This window comes from Crotalus tigris, unplaced genomic scaffold (genome assembly GCF_016545835.1).
Source record: "Crotalus tigris isolate CLP2741 ecotype Arizona unplaced genomic scaffold, ASM1654583v1 scf7180000017666.379230911805:20528666, whole genome shotgun sequence".
In the NCBI taxonomy this organism is placed as follows: Eukaryota; Metazoa; Chordata; class Lepidosauria; order Squamata; family Viperidae; genus Crotalus; species Crotalus tigris.
In genome coordinates, this window is record NW_024096552.1 from 11,577,507 (window position 1) to 11,598,264 (window position 20,758).

The following is a 20,758-nucleotide window of genomic DNA, read 5'->3' on the forward strand; positions in this document are numbered from 1 at the left end:
AGGGAAACCACTAATCCACAGAGGTTCCCCAGGTCAGAAAGGCACAACGAAAAGGCCCATTTTTGAACCCCTTTCCTCACATTGTGCCTCAGCCCCAAGGGCCTGGTCTCCCCCCCAGGGGAATTTCCCAACTAGAATCAGCCACAAGGGTGGCCCCAGGGACAGGCTTGACTAGCCAGGATACCCTTAATTTGGGCCCTGAGGCCACATTCACCCCCACTGCAGCAGGGCTTTGCCCTCCTGAGAACCAGACTCTAAACCCGGACTACCTTCAGTCCACGATAGCCCAGGCTGTGGCTCAATTCATGGCTTCCAATGCCCAACACACACCCCCACAATCCATGTATCATTCCCAACGTCCAGATATCATGGATGAACCTTCATCAGATCTAGAATCAACAGAGGCTGAACCATCGGGCCTGATTATGTCAGAGGACGAAGGTATCACTTCATCTGACCCCACCCCTCCTGTCGGTCTCTTTGACCATTCACTTTAATTCCCTGCTAATCAGGGCCTGCACAACTGCAAACCTCTCTCAAGAGCAGGAGGCCCCAATGCCATATATACCGAGCCCTCAGCCTCTCAGAATCATATCCCCTTTTTTTCTCAATATGGTTCAAAAACATGGGAGAATTTAGGACCCCTCTCAAGTCCTGGTACCGTAGAGAAGACATTATTCAATGTTGCCCCTTCCCTGACCTCCCTATTGGAGATTCCTGAGACTGATGAACCATTGAACTCATTGTTTTCCAATGCTAACATCCTGGGGATATAGATGAGGCACTTAGGGCGGAGAATAAAATGATTGACTCCGTATTGTGTAGGTCCCATCTGGCATCAGCCTGGGCAACAAAGGCGGCAACATCCATGGCCTTCTTCACCAGGGCTTCAGTCCTTGGGTTATGTGAGCTCCAGGACATGATCCCTCCGGACCAGCTCAGAGCTCACCAAAATCTGGGTAAGTCAGTGGCTACATCCCAGTTCCTAGCCGACGCTTCTCGGCACATGACTAGATACACTGTCCGGACCATCGCTGCAGACATCTCAGCGCGAAGGCTCCCTTGGCCTAGGAATTGGTGAGCAGACACCAAGGCCAAGTGACATCTGGCCTCTAAACCTTACACAGGTAGACATCTCTTTGGTAAGGCACTAGAACCATACTTAACTGAAGGTAAGGACAAACGTAAAACTCTGGTTAACTCATGTCACAGAACAATTACAGGAGACAGTCCTTTCAACCACTTCCATCCTGGGACTGGGCCCGGGCATCTCTCTATTCCTTTCAAGGATCGTTCAGCATACAGAAGCAGACCACAGATCCAGGCCAAGTGGCCCCTTCGAAGCTCAGGGGGCCGTTCCTCTAAACGAGGCAAGTGATCTCACAGTCTCACCTCCCTTAGGAGGCCGGCTGGCCCTTTATTCCAGCACTTGGGCAGCCACCATTGCAGATGCGTGGTGTTAGACACCGTCACCCAAGGTCTGAGACTAGAATTTGTTCTCAACCACCTGACAAATTCCGCTCTTGCCCTATTCCAACGAGCAGGTCCAGGGCTGATCTTATGTCAGAGGCCATAGCTCATTATTACAAATACAAGCAATTGAACCAGTACCACAAGATCATGAAGGACAAAGGTTTTACTCAAACCTCTTCATCATCCCTTCAGGGGGCTGGAGGGTAATCTTAGACTTGAAAGGTCTAAACCTTACTTGAGGTATAAGAAGTTTAAGATGCAATCACTTCAATCAATCCTGGCCAGCATCAGGCAAGGTGACTCTCGTACCTCAATAGACCTAAATGCAGCATATTTGCACATTCCCATTTATCTGACCACAGCAAATTCCTCAGATTCAGCTATGCCCAACGCCACTACCAGTACAGAGCCCTACCATTTGGCCTCTCATCGGCATTGAGGGTATTCACAAAGGTATTGGCGGTGTTCACAGCTCACCTTAGACAAGTTCCAATCAAAATTCAATGCTATTTAGATGACATACTAATTCAGTCATCATCATTCCGAAACGCTCAGTGAGACCTCACCATAGCCATCAAGGTTTTTCAGGAGCACGGTTTTCTGTTAATTTCTAGAAAAGTCATACTGTACCAACAACCCGGCTCCTCCATTTGGGCGCTGTTATAGACATGGACAATTGTACGGTCTACCTATCTCAGGACTGATGGAACTCTATTCAGACTCTTGTATGTCGGATCCGAAGGGACAGAGTAGGCACATTGGCCTCCCTATCACAGCTACTGGGGAAGACGGTCCTGCGTGCAAATTGTGCCATGGGCACACCTCCAGGCCAGAGAATTACAGTGGCCTTTCCTTCCATTTCAGAGACTTCACACCAGCACATCCCACCAGAAGGTCCGAGTTCCACAACCGGTGTTGAACTCCCTTCGATGGTGGGACTCCCCGGTGCTGTCACGGGGAGCAGAATTCAAAGAACCAGACAGGATTACCATTACCACAGACGCAAGCCTGCTTGGGTGGGGGGCACACTTCCACATGCACTGGGCTCAAGGTCGGTGGTCCAACAGGACCTAAAGAATAAGTCAAACTGGCTGGAACTCAGAGCCATACATATGGCCCTAAAGAGATTCAGCGATATAGTACAGGGCCAACATGTCCTGATTTTAACCGACAGCATTACAGCCAAGGCCCATGTCAACAGACAAGGGGGGACAAGGTCCAGGCCTCTCATGCAGGAGGCCAAATTGCTGGGGTCCTGGGCAGAACTGAATCTTGCCTCCATCAGGGCGGAGCACATATCCGGAGTGACCAACCAGCAGGCGGACTCACTGAGCAGAGCAACCATGGACCATTCCGAATGGCAGCTGGATCTGAAGGTGTTCAGAGAGATCGTGGACAGGTTTGGTTCCCCAACCTTAGACCTTTTGCCTCCCTCACCAACTCACAACTTCCCAGATTCCTTTCCGGGTTCCCATCTCCATCAGCGGAGGGAACAGATGTGCTCCGCAGTCCCTGGCCCAGGGAACTGCTCTATGCCTTCCCTCCTCTGCCGCTTCTTCCTGCCACAATCAGGAAGATCCTTCGCAAAAGAGCAGAGGTCCTCCTGGTTGCGTCGCATTGGCCGAGACGCTCTTGGTTCGCCGACCTAATGGAGCTCTCCACATCCCCTCCAGGGAAGGTCCCAGCAAATCGCATTTCCCTCATTCAGGGGGAACTATGCCAACCAGTCCCTTAAATGCTCCAGTTAACCATCTGGCACTTGAGAGGCAGGACTTAGGCCGAGACTCATATTCGTTGAAAGTCATAGCTATGATTCAGCAATCCAGGCGACCCTTGATGAATACAATATACAATGCCACGTGGAGAGGCTCCCGTAATTGGTGTTCGGTTCAAAATTGACCTTTTGGTGGTTTCAACGCCAGTTATCTTGGAGTTCCTGAGGGATGGTCTAGACAAGGGGCTTTCTACAAGCACCATCCGCAGGCAGGTAGGAACACTTGCCACAGTTATTTCCTGCGGTAATGAATCCTTAACACATCACCCTATGAGACACTCCTTCCTAAAAGGAGCTAACAACGCCAGCCCATCAACTGTACATGGATACCCCTCATGGGATCTTCATCTGGTTTTATAGGCTCTTGTTTCACACCCTTTGAACCTATTGACACTTGTTTATTCAAACAGTTATCGATGAAGGTGGCACTTCCTGTTGCTGTAACTTCAACCAGAAGGATCTCTGGACTGGCTGCTCTTCAGTGAGGAAGGACCTGTGTACTTTCCATAAGGACAGGGTAACCCTTAGGCTAGACCCCTCCTCCGTGACTAAGGTTAAGTCCTTGTATCATAGATCTCAGGAAATAGTTTTGCCAGACTTCTGTCCTAACCCATCTAATGACATAGAGGTTCAGTGGAAAAAATCGGATGTGCCCAGGGCTTTATGTTGTTATATACAGAGAACCTCATCCTTCCACAGAACAGAGGCTTTGTTTGTGTCCTATCACCCTTCATCACTAGGTCAGAGGGTTTCTTCACCCACAATACACAGGTGGATTAGAGCTTGTATTTCTCTGGCATACCAGACTTAGTCACTGCGAGATCACAGGCATATCACGGCCCATTCCACCGGGGCACAGCTACTACAGCTGCCTGGTCTATTCAGGCCTCCGTAGAGGAAATTTGTAGAGCAGCAACATGGGCATCGCCCTCTTCCTTTGTCTGTCACTACAAGATGGATATATATGCATCTTCTACGGCTTCATTTGGCCGCAAGGTTCTAGAACACGCATTAACATCGGATGGGACCCTGGCCCAATCTAATTCCCCACCCTAGGGACATAGGGCTTTGGTATGTCCCATCCGTGGGTTCTCCATCCAATCATGCTGGAGAAAGGGGCGTTGTCTTACCTGAACGCCTTTTCTCAGCATGATGATGGAGAATCCACTCCCTCCCATTAGGTCAGTTGGCCTGGTTCCCATATTGTTCAGACACGTCGGACTAAAGTCTGAGTATCGCCTTAGCCTAAAACTGGGGTGCAGTTGGCACAGAGGGGGCGGTACTAAATTTCAGACTTAGTCTAATTGGAGCAGATAGATTAAGACAACCCATCCGTGGATTCTCCATCATCATGCTGAGAAAAGGCGTTCAGGTAAGACAATGCCCCTTTCTCAACTTACAAACAAATTACATTCTAAAAGGCTGTTGTACATCCATTTTGGAAATATACCCATATGATTAGAAGTAATAGTATATTATATTTAATTCAGTCTTCTGCCCAGCAGGAAGCAAGTTCTTTGACAGGTTCTTTGAGGTACTTAGAATGGTAGACTAACAGGAATTTTAGGATCAAACCACCAGAAGCATTGCAAACTTGTAGGACAGTTAGTCTAGCGTTTGCAACTTTAAAGCTGGGCATACTGCCAGCATTTTCTTTCAATGTAGTCCCAGTTCATTCACTTTGAATATTTGCTGGGGAAAGTAGCCATTTTCCTCAGTGATCTCCTTGAGGGTTTTCAGGAACTCGTTGACTGTATTCTCATCTGCACTCCTCATTACATTATGAACTGAGTTTCTTATGCTTTGTATATTGAACTCTTGGGGTCATCAGCTCACTTTTTGGTATAAAAGTCTGGACATACTCATTTTCTTTTGTTCTCTTTAAGATAAGAGAGAAGAATTTGATTAGTCCTCTTTCTATCCCTGCTACAATACAGACAGCTGTCAAGTGACAGCAGCATGGAGGAGAGCGGCCCCATTTCAGATATAATGCATAATTCAAAATTAAGGGAGCTTAAGAATTGGGAAGCAAGATTTAAATAAAGATCTTACATAATACTTTCTCTACCCAGAGAAACAAGAATAACAGCTCTTTCAGAACTATTTCCTTCCCAGACTTATTATAGATTGCTGCTCACAAATTCAATGTATACTGATTTCTGAAATATTAACAATATTTGCAATTTAAAATAAAACATTGGAAATAAGAGTTTATGACTTGAGATTCTATAGATCAGCAGAAATTATATAAGGTAAAAAACATCTACCATGTTTCCCCAGAAGTAAGACGTACCCCGAAAATAAGCCCTAGCTTGATTTTTGGTGATGGCCTAATATAAGTCCTACCCCCAAAATAAGCCCTACTTTTGGGGTGAGGTGCACACCTAAAAATCAAGCTAGGGCAGGAGCTTACCATTGGAGCCAGACCTGCCATGGATTGTCACTTGCCTCGCTAGCCCACTTCTGCAGCCGAAGGAGCAGTTTCATTCTGCAGCTGACAATGGAGCTCAGGTCTGCATTTCACCATCAGAGGCCTTTCCAGAAGACCTCTGCAGCCGAGAACTAAGATATGGATTCAATCCGTAACTTGGTACTCGGCTGCAGAGGCCTTCCAGAAAGGCCTCTAATGGTGAAATGTAGGCCTGAGCTCCATTCTCAGCTTCAGAATGAAGCTGCTCCTTCATCTGCAAAAGAAGTGGGTCAGCTGGGTGGGGTTGTTGGGGCTGCCACCACGAGGTGAGTGGAAAACACCCTCCCCCCAAAATAAGACTTGGTGCCTCTTTCAGAGGAATAATGATGATGATGATGATGATGATGATGATGATGATGATGCCTGGAGACAGCAGAATAGACGAGAAAGAACTGGAGAAGATAACAAAATACAAAGACCTACAAATAGAAATAGAAAGAGTGTGGCAAAAGCAAGCAAGGGTAGTACCAATATTAATAGGCTCCTTGGGTGCAATCCCAAAACAACTGGAGCACCACTTGAACACCATTGGCATTGACAAATTCGCTATTAGTCAATTGCAAAAGGCGGCCTTACTAGGAACTGCTTTCATCCTGCGACGATATCTGTAATACCATCAAACATCCACATCTGCCTATCCCAGGTCCTGGGTAAGGACTCAATAAGTAGACAAAATGCCAAATCCAGTCTGAACATCTGGCTGACTGTGTGATGATCCATAATAATAATAATAATAATAATAATAATAATAATAATAATAATAATAATAATAATAATAATAGTAGGAAATCAGGCACCTCTACCTCAGGAAGAACAAAACCCTCTAACTAAAGAAATAAAAGAATTGAAACAAAGAATAACTGAGCATCTAGAACAGCACAAAAACAACAGAATAAGGCTACCCTGCATTGAAGCTTGTTCCAAAGAAACAGCTAGCACAAGCATTAAAAGATGCAAATATTGCAATATCAAGTATAAGCACCAATTCACTGCAAGAAACAAACCAACTAATGTACAGCACAGCTGCAGTTATAACAGAATACCTGGGATGCAAAATCAACAAAGAAGAAAAACAAACAAACAGTGCACCAGAAAAATGGAAGGTTAGACTAGAAAATAAGATCAGCAAATTAAGATCACATGCAAGCAAGCTAGAACAGATGAAAGAAAAGAAGCTGAAGAACAAGAAGACCAAAGAATACCTAATCAAGAAATACCACTTAGAAACAAGGAAGATCAAGGAAGCACTGGAAATAATAAAGCAACAAATAACAGCTATAGCCAGGAAAATCAGTAGATATGAAGCTCGAATTGCAAACTATAGGCAGAACCTCCAATTTCAATCCAATCAGAAACGTTTCTACCAATCCATCAATGGAGAAACTGCAAGGAATCAGTCAGTACCTGACAAGAAGAAACAGTGCAGTTCTGGAAGCAGATATGGGATAACCCAAAGAAATACAACAAGGATGCGGCTTGGTTAAAAGAGGTGGATGCAAATAAAACAGAAGTTGAAATGAAAGAACTAGTAATAACAACAAAAATGGTAGAAAAAAGAGCAAAGAAAATCAAAAATTGGTCAGCACCAGGTGAAGATGAACTGCATGGGTTTTGGTTGAAACATCTAACTGTTATACACCCACTCATTGCCAAACAGTTCAACAATATACTACAAGGAGGAGAAATTGAAAAGTGGCTAACAACTGGGAAAACCTACCTAATAATGAAAAATCCAGCAAAAGGGGCAACACCAGGTAACTACAGGCCAATTACCTGCTTACCAACGACTTTCAAATTACTAACTGGTGTGGTAGCTGATGCAGTGCAACAGCATCTAGTTGAAAACAATCTCTTTCCACCTGAGCAGAAAGGAAACCGCCCCAACAGCAGAGGAACAAAAGATCACTCCTAATAGACAAAATGATCTTGGAAAACTGCAAGAGAAGGAAGACCAACCTGAATGTGGCATGGATTGACTACAAAAAGGCATTTGACTCTCTGCCACATGATTGGATAATAAGTGCCTAGAAATAACAGGAGTCAGTAGAAACATCAGAAAATTTGTGCAAAGATCGATGGCACAATGGAAGACACAGTTGCAGATCAATGGTGAGAGGCTGGGAGAGGTTAATATCAAGAGAGGAATATTTCAAGGAGATTCATTATCACCATTACTATTTGTTATTGCACTGTTTCCTCTGTCAACAATACTGAATAACTCAGGACATGGCTATCAAACATCAAAAACATCTGCCAGACTATCCCACCTCCTTTATATGGATGATCTGAAGCTGTATGGAAAAACATCATCTGAAATAGAATCGCTGCTCAACACTGTCCGTATATATAGCCAAGATATTGTAATGGAGTTTGGCTTGGACAAATGTGCCACACTTACTATCAAACAAGGAAAAATAGTGAAAACTGAAGGAATCAAGATGCCCCACGAAAATAACATTAAGAGTCTGGATGAGGAAGAGTACTACAAATACTTGGGTATCCTTCAAGCTGACAACATCAAGCACACTGAAGTCAAGAAAAAGATTAGAGGTGAATACATCAAGAGAGTGAAGAAGATCTTAAAATCCAAACTCAATGGAGGAAATACCATAAAGGCAATCAACACCTGGGCAATCCAGTCATTAGGTACACAGCTGGAATAGTGGACTGGACTCAAGCAGAACTAAAAGCAATGGATAGGAAGACCAGAAAAATAATGACAATGAATCATGCCCTTCATCCACGCAGTGACATTGACAGACTTTATCTACCAAGGCAAATAGGTGGGCGTGGAATGCTACAACTACATCAGATGGTTGAAGAAGAAAAAATGGCTTTGGAAGAATATCTGAAGAACAATGATGAAGATGCACTGAAATTAGTATATCAGGAAGGCTTACTGACTACTGGAGAGACCAAACTGGCCTACAAGAAAGACCAAATGAAGAACAGAATAGAGGCATGGGAAGACAAAGCACTACATGGCCAATACATTAAAAAAAATAGCTGGGAAAGCAGATAATAACAAGACCTGGCAATGGCTAAGAGCAGGAAAATTGAAGAAAGAGACCGAGGGACTAATTCTGGCTGCACAAGACCAAGCCTTAAGGACAAATGCATACAAAGTCAAAATTGAGAAGACAGCAACAGACAGTAAGTGCCGCCTATGCAAAGAAGCTGAAGAAACAGTGGACCACTTGGTAAGCTGTTGCAAGAAGATTGCACAAACTGATTACAAGCAGCGGCATGACAAAGTAGCAACAATGGTGCATTGGAAGATCTGCAAAAAATATCATTTGCCTGTAAGCAAAAACTGGTGGGATCATAAAATAAGAGAAAGTCATAGAAAATGATAAAATTAAACTGCTCTGGGACTTCAGAATTCAAACAGACAAGCACCTGCAACATAACACCCCAGACTTAACAATTGTCGATAAGAAAGACAAAAAAGTCTGGATAGTGATGTGGCAGTGCCTGGAGACAGCAGACTAGACGAGAAAGAACTGGAGAAGATAACAAATACAAAGACCTACAAATAGAAATAGAAAGACTGTGGCAAAGCCAAGCAAGGGTATAACCAATAGTCATAGGCTCCTTGGGTGCAATCCCAAAACAACTGGAGCACCACTTGAACACCATGGGCATTGACAAATTCGCTATTAGTCAATTGCAAAAGGCAGCCTTATTAGGAACTGCTTCCATCCTGCGACGATATCTGTAATACCATCAAACATCCACATCTGCCTCTCCCAGGTCCGGGGTAAGGACTCGATAGGTAGACAAAATGCCAAATCCAGTCTGAACATCTGGCTGACTGTGCGATGATCGATAATAAGAATATAATAATAATAATAATAAGAATAATAAAATAATAATAATAATATATACCATCACACATCCACATCTGCCTATCCCAGGTCCTGGGTAAGGACTCGATAGGTAGACAAAATGCCAAATCCAGTCTGAACATCTGGCTGACTGTGTGATGATCAATAATAATAATAATAATAATAATAATAATAATAATAATAATAATAATAATCATCCCCCAGTGAGGCACTACCTTGACGTGGTTGTGGGGCTTGTGTACTCTGAGGAAGATGAGAGCTATGCCAGAGGTTCAACCATACTGGACAAGTCTCATCAGAGGAGTCAGACAAAGAGTGTCTCTCCCATAAAAAATATGGTGAGACGTAAATTGCAGAATGCCATACCAGCTCGGACGTCGCCCGGGTTAACAAGGTCCGTGCTAGATATTGGAGTTCTGGATATCTGGTGAAAAATGGGTTACAGGACTCAGGACTGTTGGCTGAGCAACCAGGGCCAGCAGCTGCAGAACTACTGGAAGAAAAGGTGTTTACCCGTTGCAGATACACAGTGATTGAAAACAAAGAAATAATGATCTGTTACTACAGATCAAGTCCAACAAGAAGAGGATATCTAAAACGAATGCACCAGTTCTGGAAAGAACAACATCCAGAATCAGAAATAACAGAACAGAGACTAGCAGATCAACGCCGATTTATAATACGAAATAAAGTATTCACAGAAACAGAATTGGACGAACTGCAAAGGTTTACCCAGGGCAAAGAAATCAAAGCCTTACAAGAAGTAATTCAGAATGTAGAGACAAACCAGGGGGAGTTGGCAGTGAAAGAATCCAGTAGAGATATACAACTGTTTTCATTTGGAAACCAGGCACCTCTTCTTCAGGGAGAACAAAACACTCTAACTAAAGAAATAAAAGAATTGAAACAAAGAATAATTGAGCATCTAGAACAGCACAAAAACAACAGAATAAGGCTGCCTGCATTGAAGCTTGTTCCAAAGAAACAGCTAGCACAAGCATTACAAGATGCAAATACTGCAATAGCAAGTATAAGCACCAATTCACTGCAAGAAACAAACCAACTAAGGTACAGCACAGCTGCAGTTATAACAGAATACCTGGGATGCAAAATCAACAAAGAAGAAAAACAAACAAACAGTGCACCAGAAAAATGGAAGGTTAGACTAGAAAATAAGATCAGCAAGTTAAGATCACATGCAAGCAAGCTAGAACAGATGAAAGAAAAGAAGCTGAAGAACAAGAAGACCAAAGAATACCTAATCAAGAAATACCACTTAGAAACAAGGAAGATCAAGGAAGCACTGGAAATAATAAAGCAACAAATAACAGCTATAGCCAGGAAAATCAGTAGATATGAAGCTCGAATTGCAAACTATAGGCAGAACCTCCAATTTCAATCCAATCAGAAACGTTTCTACCAATCCATCAATGGAGAAACTGCAAGGAATCAGTCAGTACCTGACAAGGAAGAAACAGTGCAGTTCTGGAAGCAGATATGGGATAACCCAAAGAAATACAACAAGGATGCGGCTTGGTTAAAGAGGTGGATGCAAATAAAACAGAAGTTGAAATGAAAGAACTAGTAATAACAACAAAAATGGTAGAAAAAAGAGCAAGGAAAATCAAAAATTGGTCAGCACCAGGTGAAGATGAAATGCATGGGTTTTGGTTGAAACATCTAACTGTTATACACCCACTCATTGCCAAACAGTTCAACAATATACTACAAGGAGGAGAAATTGAAAAGTGGCTAACAACTGGGAAAAACCTACCTAATAATGAAAAATCCAGCAAAAGGGGCAACACCAGGCAACTACAGGCCAATTACCTGCTTACCAACAACTTTCAAATTACTAACTGGTGTGGTAGCTGATGCAGTACAACAGCATATAGTTGAAAACAATCTCTTTCCACCTGAGCAGAAAGGAAACCGCCCCAATAGCAGAGGAACAAAAGATCAACTCCTAATAGACAAAATGATCTTGGAAAACTGCAAGAGAAGGAAGACCAACCTGAATGTGGCATGGATTGACTACAAAAAGGCATTTGACTCTCTGCCACATGATTGGATAACAAAGTGCCTAGAAATAACAGGAGTCAGTAGAAACATCAGAAAATTTGTGCAAAGATCGATGGCACAATGGAAGACACAGTTGCAGATCAATGGTGAGAGACTGGGAGAGGTTAATATCAAGAGAGGAATATTTCAAGGAGATTCATTATCACCATTACTATTTGTCATTGCACTGTTCCTCTGTCAACAATACTGAATAACTCGGGACATGGCTATCAAACATCAAAAACATCTGCCAGACTATCCCATCTCCTTTACATGGATGATCTGAAACTGTATGGAAAAACATCATCTGAAATAGAATCGATGCTCAACACTGTCCGTATATATAGCCAAGATATTGTAATGGAGTTTGGCTTGGACAAATGTGCCACACTTACTATCAAACAAGGAAAAATAATGAAAACTGAAGGAATCAAGATGCCCCACGAAAATAACATTAAGAGTCTGGATGAGGAAGAGTACTACAAATACTTGGGTATCCTTCAAGCTGACAACATCAAGCACACTGAAGTCAAGAAAAAGGTTAGAGGTGAATACATCAAGAGAGTGAAGAAGATCTTAAAGTCCAAACTCAATGGAGGAAATACCATAAAGGCAATCAACACCTGGGCAATTCCAGTCATTAGGTACACAGCTGAATAGTGGACTGGACTCAAGCAGAACTAAAAGCAATGGATAGGAAGACCAGAAAAATAATGACAATGAATCACGCCCTTCATCCACGCAGTGACATTGACAGACTTTATGTACCAAGGCAAATAGGTGGGCGTGGAATGCTACAAGTACATCAGATGGTTGAAGAAGAAAAAATGGCTTTGGAAGAATATCTGAAGAACAATGATGAAGATGCACTGAAATTAGTATATCAGGAAGGCTTACTAACTACTGGAGAGACCAAACTGGCCTACAAGAAAGACCAAATGAAGAACAGAATAGAGACATGGGAAGACAAAGCACTACATCGCCAATACATGAAAAAAATAGCTGGGAAAGCAGATAACAATAAAACCTGGCAATGGCTAAGAGCAGGAAAATTGAAGAAAGAGACCGAGGGACTAATTCTGGCTGCACAAGACCAAGCCTTAAGGACAAATGCATATAAAGTCAAAATTGAGAAGACAGCAACAGACAGTAAGTGTCGCCTATGCAAAGAAGCTGAAGAAACAGTGGGCCACCTGGTAAGCTGTTGCAAGAAGATTGCACAGACTGACTACAAGCAGCGGCATGACAAAGTAGCAACAATGGTGCATTGGAAGATCTGCAAAAAAATATCATTTGCCTGTAAGCAAAAACTGGTGGGATCATAAAATAGAGAAAGTCATAGAAAATGATAAAATTAAACTGCTCTGGGACTTCAGAACTCAAACAGACAAGCACCTGCAACATAACACCCCAGACTTAACAATTGTCGATAAGAAAGACAAAAAAGTCTGGATAGTGGACGTGGCAGTGCCTGGAGACAGCAAAATAGACGAGAAAGAACTGGAGAAGATAACAAAATACAAAGACCTACAAATAGAAATAGAAAAATTGTGGCAAAAGCAAGCAAGAGTAGTACCAATAGTAATAGGCGCCTTGGGTGCAATCCCAAAACAACTGGAGCACCACTTGAACACCACTGGCATTGACAAATTCGCTATTAGTCAATTGCAAAAGGCGGCCTTGCTAGGAACTGCTTCCATCCTGCGACGATACCTGTAATACCATCAAACATCCACATCTGCCTATCCCAGGTCCTGGGTAAGAACTCGATAGGTAGACAAAATGCCAAATCCAGTCTGAACATCTGGCTGACTGTGCGATGATCGATAATAATAATAATAATAATACCGGGTCTTATTTTTGGAGAAACACAGTATATTGTAACTCGGACGTAGCCTTTAAATTGATGGTGGGAAGAGGTGGAGATGGTACTTTATAGCAAGAAATGGAGATTATTTTTATTTCAGGAATAAATTATGTATTAATCATGGGTGGAAGGAATGATGCATGTGGGAAACTAAAGCTTGAAGAGGACAAAACACAAAGATGATTTCAATTTGAGGCGTATTTATTAAAACATAATTCAAAACAGGATTTGGCTGGGAATCTTCATGTGGAACTGGTAGGAAAAAGATGGTTTAAAAATTGTTCTAAACATATGAATCAGTCTAAACAAAACAATAAGTAGGGTTTAACAATATTACTGCAGGAAGGGGAAAATGTTTAATTGCATTTCAGTTACACTCATTTTTAAAATAATTGAAACTTATTCAACTAATGTTTGATTTATAGGAGTAAAATCTATTAGAATTCCTATTTTATTCTGTTCCCAAATCTTTCGAGGACATCCTGTTATTGTGTTGTAATTAATAATATTTCTTCATTACAATTGTATTAATTACATTTCAATTTATTAATATGTTGGACAGACATAAACAAGAAACAAATGAAAAATCTGAATCTTTTCCTTGACTTGCAGTTCACACAAGCAATGCATATCCCCATAGAATTCAATGGAAATTGCTGAGAAACACATTAAAACCCAATTTAATTTTTTTTTAAATATATATATAGAAGTACTCTAATCCAGTTCTCTGCCATCAGAAATGGCCCAGTGAAATTCAAATCCTAGTACTGTGTTACAATATTACACATTAGGAATATTGTTGTACATCTATTCATCTCACATACATATGTACATGTCAGAAACATTATGAGCATTGATAAAGGAATTGTGTTAACTGCTTCTATTTTTTAAAAAGTATAATAAGCAAAGGATTATTTTATATTGCTAATAGGGAAAATATGTTCAGACAGCTGCACTTAATTATGGTTTTGCTTGTTTAAATTAACAGGGATATAGGAAGCTGCTGAATATAGTCTAGAGAAGGCAGAGATCAAAACTGAGATCCTACAAAACTCGATTCCTACAAAAGTTGCAGAAAGCTATGGCTCATATTTTTATGGCGGGGGGGAGTAAGTTTTTATGCAAGAATACATAAATGTCTATTGTTTTTATCCTACATCTATTATTATTTAATTGTCTAAATAAATAGTACCCTTTTCAATATCTTCAAGAAAAAATTTCATGCTTACTATCTATGGAAAGCCTCATGTGTGAGATAATTTACATAGAATAGTTATAGGACAATGTTTATGACATTTCATGTCAGCTATTAACTATGCAATTGAGCCTTACTATGTGACTGTGGCCTATAATGTTATTCAATGTTCACCTGAAATTGTAAGTTGCAATTGAAGATTGATCATGGTAAGACAAACTGTCTTTAGGAAGTTATCTTTTCCTAGTGGATTATCAATGAAGAAACAATGAAGAAACAGTATCTTCATATTTTTCTTAATGAGTGAGATTTAATCTGGTATTTTCAGGCAGTCTCCTAAGACTTTTCATATGGAGCTGTGTTGGTTTAGTGGTTAGAACAGAATTGCAAGTTAACTCACTGCTCAATCCAGGAGTTCGATTCTGAGCAGCTCAAGGTTGACTCAGCCTTCCATCCTTCTAAGGTCGGTAAAATGAAGACCCAGTTTGTTGGGAGCAATATGCTGACTCTGTAATCCACTTAGGTCTGTAAAACACTGTGAAGCGGTATATAAATCTAAGTGCTACTGCTATTGCTATTTACTGTGTAGGAAAAGAAGCAAAAGGCAACATGTACATGTGCATATAAATAGTAGATAACGCAGAGATGAAGAAGCAAAATAGAAAAGTTTCCAGAGTGGAGTTTGCCTATTTACTACCATCTCAGATGAACAAGTTGCCTCTGGGTAGAATATATATGAAGCAGTTCATTCTTAACTTAATGTTTAAAGATATTTAATACTGTATTATAGTCCAGATGTCCCAGGTGAGTTTTATTCTCCCTCATTTATATTTTTTATGAATTAAAAAAAATTCAATGAGGAACGTTACACTTTCCCCTTCATCTTAATTTTTACTCATGAATGAAGGCATATATATGTGTCCCAGGAAAATGTTGCAAGATCCAATCTGATCTGATCACTGGGAGCAGAGATTTAGTCTTGTGACCTTTCAGTCTCATGCTGGAGTCCATCCTCTGGGAACTGCTCTCTATCGGAATGTGTGCTTTGAACTATTCTATGTGTCATATTTATATACTGCCTTCCAACTGGTTGATTGATGTGTTGATGGCTGGTGATTGGCTGTTGTTTCCTTAGGAGCCAAGTTCTTGGCTCCTAAGTTCCTCATAAGCTGGTAGTAAATCAGCACTTTTGTTGACTGACAAGGGGTCCATTTCCCAGGCTTCAATCATGTCCCTGAATATATGTATCTGCATGGCCAGCAATCTTAGTAGCTGCAAAATTGAATTATGTCCTTGTTCATTGCAGTGTGAAGCTATCAATGAGTTTGGGTCTCCTCTTCTGACCACTCACTGACTGCTCTCTTGTGTTCTTGCAGTCTGGTGGTTCCTCTCCATCTATCCTACATAGCCACAGAGGCAATCCATGTAGGGAATCCAGTAGAAGTTGCATTCTATGATTCCAAAATGTTTTTAATGTATGGCTGAGAGTGCCATATAGTTGGTCTTTTACCATCTTTTTTCTTTTCTCTCCCTTGCATATTGTGCAGGCATCTTGTAATAAATGCCTGTGGGTACCCATTCTGCCTGAATTGTTCATGTAGGTACCTTCTCTTTGGTTGTTTAGCTTGATGGGTATTACAGTGGATTCTCAATCTGCCATATATGTTTTAATGCAACTCTTTTTTAAAAAATAGGCATCTGGTTTAATGATCACAATGTAATGTCATTTACTCCAGGTCCTTGACAGGCACATGAAAGAAGTCCCCAGAGGCATCCCCTGGCAATGTTACCGGCTAATGCTTTCAACTGGAAGTACCTTAATTAATGGAATGGGAACAACAACTTTGTAAGAATAAGAATAACTTGACAGTAGAACCCTTACCCATAGAAGTGGTGGATTCCCCTTCAGTAGATGTGCTCACATGGTAGCCAGATTGCAACCTGTTTACGATACTTAAATTTGGATTCCCCTCTGAGGAGGCCATTTGACTTAATGGTTTCTTCCAATTTTTGTGATTCTGGTTGTGATTCTTGGCAAGGCTGTACCAGAATAACATTCTTTCCATTCTCTGATTGATCAACTGGAAGAAGCATTCACCGACTCATAGTGTTTTCAGTATGTTCTCTGCAGAATAAAGTCAACAGAAGTGAGGGGAATTCAGAGCTTTTATCATATTGATTGCTGAGAAATTGGGAATTGGAAATGATATTGTATAGAAATGCTTTTGGTGTTCTCACGTAGTGGGGACTTCATTGTCCCATCATCATGCTGAAGTAAAAGTTTGTGATTTTTGAATTGTCTAGAAGATATTGGACAGCTTTTCCTAATTGTTTTAAGTTAACTCAGAGAGATAATATTGTTCTGAATGTCAAAGAGAACACTGAGTTAATTAAAAATCTACAAATGACAGATCCTTCACAGGGCTTCTGGAAGTCAATAATAGCCTCCTTAAGTAATTTAATTTTTGAATATACTATTTCTAAGTAATCAAAATGTTCAGACTGAGTCTGAGGTGCAGAAATCAGAGAGACATTTCCAAAATAATGTTTTTTAAATGATTTTATTTTATTTTCTCACTTAAGCTATGTGAATATTCATTATAACCAGCTTTGCTCCCATATCATTATTTGGGGAATGAACCAGGGAGGGTGGGAGGGAGGGAATGTGGGATAGACAGAGATAGAGAGAGAAAGGTTTTGTGAATGTTGTTATCCTCAGGTATCATTACATATACTGTATATAGTTGCTGATTCCATTATGTGTTAGGGTTATTTTTTTTTAAGTTTTAACTTATCACTCAGTAAAATTATTAGATGTGCAGCCATATAAATGAATCAAAATAAATAAAAATAAATAAACATAATGTCTTAATTTGAAGCCCTCATTTTGGTATTAATTCACACTGATAGCTTGGCCATGGTATAAAAATTATTATTGGGCCAATGAAAAATTACTATTGTTCTGTGAAATTAACATACTCATAAGTGAAGTGTTTCCAAGAAAGTCCATTATAATTGAAAATATGAATTAAAGTGGTTTAAGAATTTTTCTTTAAAGATATTCTTTAATATATAGTTATCAAGTATCATATGGTTCTTACAAATACAGCTTGAGATTTCAGTCCCAAAGAACTATTTCTATGCATGCTATTTTTTTTTAATTTTAGGCTTATTTTTTTTTCAATAGTATAGTCCCCATACTCCATTCAATTCCTAAGCACATGTGGCTGTCTGCTAGACAAAGGAATTTGCTAAACAAAACTTTGTAATTTGAAATGAGACTACCACTGACAATTTTGAAAAGACTTAAACAAAAGCATATGTTGCAAGTTCTAGCTAAATGTGGTTGATATTCCAGGACTTCAGAACTTCCTATTATGAAATTCTGGGTTGTCTTTTGGCTGGTATAGTATCCTGAAACAGAAATTAATGTCATGCCAAATAACCTGTACTGTTTGAAACAAAGACCACATTAGGCACAGCTCAGTAATTAACAGAAGAGAATTGCAGTGCAGTACTGCAGGCCACTTTAGCTGATTGTGTTCAGCATGTCAGCGGTTCAAATGTCACCGGCTCAAGGTTGACTCAGCCTTCCATCCTTCCGGGGTAGGTAAAATGAGGACCCAGATTGTTGGGGGCAATGTAAATATATATATATACATTGCTTACTGGTGTACACCGCTTAGAGAGTGCTTGCACTTAAAGCAGTATATAAGTCTCATAAATAAATGAATAAATAAATAAATAATAATTAATATAGCTCAAGGTTGAGCTATGGAGTCCTTGGTGCTTTCTGAGTTTGTTTGTTTCCTTGCAGACATTTCATTACCCAAATAGGTAATATCATCAATGCTAAGATCGGGGTCTGCTTCCTGTTTATATACAATAGCTTGTCCTGCCAATGCTGGTGTGTGTGTGTGTGTGTGTGTGTGTGTGTGTGTGTGCAGTGTGGTTGGAAGTTCCTTGATTAAGGCGTTGTTTTCTGTGTTTCCAATGTTTGTATGATATTAATCCCTGCTTATATGGCTGTAGGCTGCTGGAGAGTAACTAACCTAGTCTTTTTGTTTCCTTTTTAGTTTTTTTTATTATCTCTTCTAAATGGTATTTAAATGTGGTTTATAGATCAGTTGATGGCTGATTTGTCTGAGTAGCAAACTTCCAGGAATTCCTTAGCATTTTTGGATTTAACTTGATATAGTATGGCCACAGTTTTCCAATTGAAACTACACTTGAGTCTGTCCATATGTTGTGAGATTAAGAAGTTTTCATTCTGTGTCAGGTTCTGAAGAATTCTTATGCTGCTTCTTAACTTGCCTATAAACTCAGGGAGAAGTAGGAGTAAATGGAATGCAGACTTCAGATATCGAGCAGCCGGCCACTGAGAACTAAGGTCTCTCTGAAGTTGTTTACTGAGAACTAAAGATATTCTCTCATAACAAGTGTCTAACACTTAATTGGATAATGTGGTTTGTATGATTAGGGGGAAGGGAAACTTTTAATATACTGATTTAGGCTCCAATTAACTAGAGCTAGTTTTCCTTTCATCTGTGCCAAAATGATGTACTCAATAAAGTTTTGCATTAGAGATTGGAGGTGCTTACTGGGTTCGTCAGTTGGAACCATTTAATCAGCTCTTGTTTAAAATTTAATTCTTGTTTAACCATTTAATCAGCTCTTGTTTAAAATTTAATTCTTGTTTAACCATTTAATCAGCTCTTGTTTAAAATTAAATTCTACCAAGGAGTCCTGGGCTCCTACACCCTATCGAGCTAAATCCAAATGGGTTGTAAAGACTCAAGAGAAGATGCCTGAAATGGAGCAGAAGGGAGAGCAACCAGCTAAAGCCAAGGTGGGAGTGACGAACAGGACACCAAGCAGCAGCAACTCACCTGAAAGTGAAGGTAAAGAAGATGGAGATGCCAGCAATGCTGGAGTAGACTGGGGAAATGGGAATCATTTGCCCCCCCCCCCCCCCAGGAGTGGAGTGGTGGCAAGAAGTGGCATTGAATGCAGCCAAAGCCAAGTTCCCACTAGTCTACTCAGGAGCCAAGTTTGCCCAGGACAAGAGATGGAGGGAGAGGACAGCTTTAGAATGGGAAGGGCCAGTAGAACAGAGATATTTGGCAATGTGCAACAGTCAGTCAGTCAGACAACTGAGAGAGAAGTTCGGCAATCTGGAGGTATGAGGAGCAGAGCAGTCTGGAGACTGGACCCAGCCCCCCAAGAGGGGTCTGGTCAACTTGCAACAGCTGCACTGACTCCGTTGCCACAACCCAGACAAAGAGCTGCAACTGCTGCAGCTGGGGAAACAGCTTCTCTCCCAACCGACTACCTCTTCACAAATTGGTTCAATTCAGGGCAACTGGCCAGCCCCCACAATTTCCAATGTTCAGCACCCAGCCATGGAGGTTCCCTTATGGGCTGGGATGGCCACCAGAGTACTGGGTATCCCAAGTCCCCAGCAGTCTCCACCAATCCAAGACATCTTTCACAGAAATCCAGAGAAGCTGGCATTTTTCTTGAGCCGGGTGTGGTCATAACTTGATTAGCATGGACCAGCATATGCCAATGATGAGGCCTACATGGTCATAATCATGGCAAATCTCGAGGGAGAAGTGGTGGAATGGGTGATGACCCTCCATAAAGAAGGAGCTCCTGAGCTGGGGGATCCTGATGCATTTCTGGGAAAGCACAGAGCCTGATTTGGTGCAACATGCAGACCTGAAGAGAGGAGTCTGATGTTTGTCACATAAGGCAGGGGAGTTGGTCAGTGACAGAGTACATCTGAGAGTTCTGGAGAATTGTGGGGAGATTGAGGCACTGGCCAGAGCAATTCCTGATCCACTATTTCAGAGATAGCTGAAACTGGGAGCAATACCACACATGTCTGCCCAGACTGGTACCAGTTGGTGACTAGACCTGAAGGGCATTGGAGGTTCAGGGCCCACCCAAAGAAGAAGCAACAGAGATGCACACTGGGTGGATCCTGCCTAACTGAGCTGGTGCACCTGAGGCTAGGAGATCATAAAGAGACTATTCGGTTCGTGGTTGCTCTGAAAATGGCTGAGGC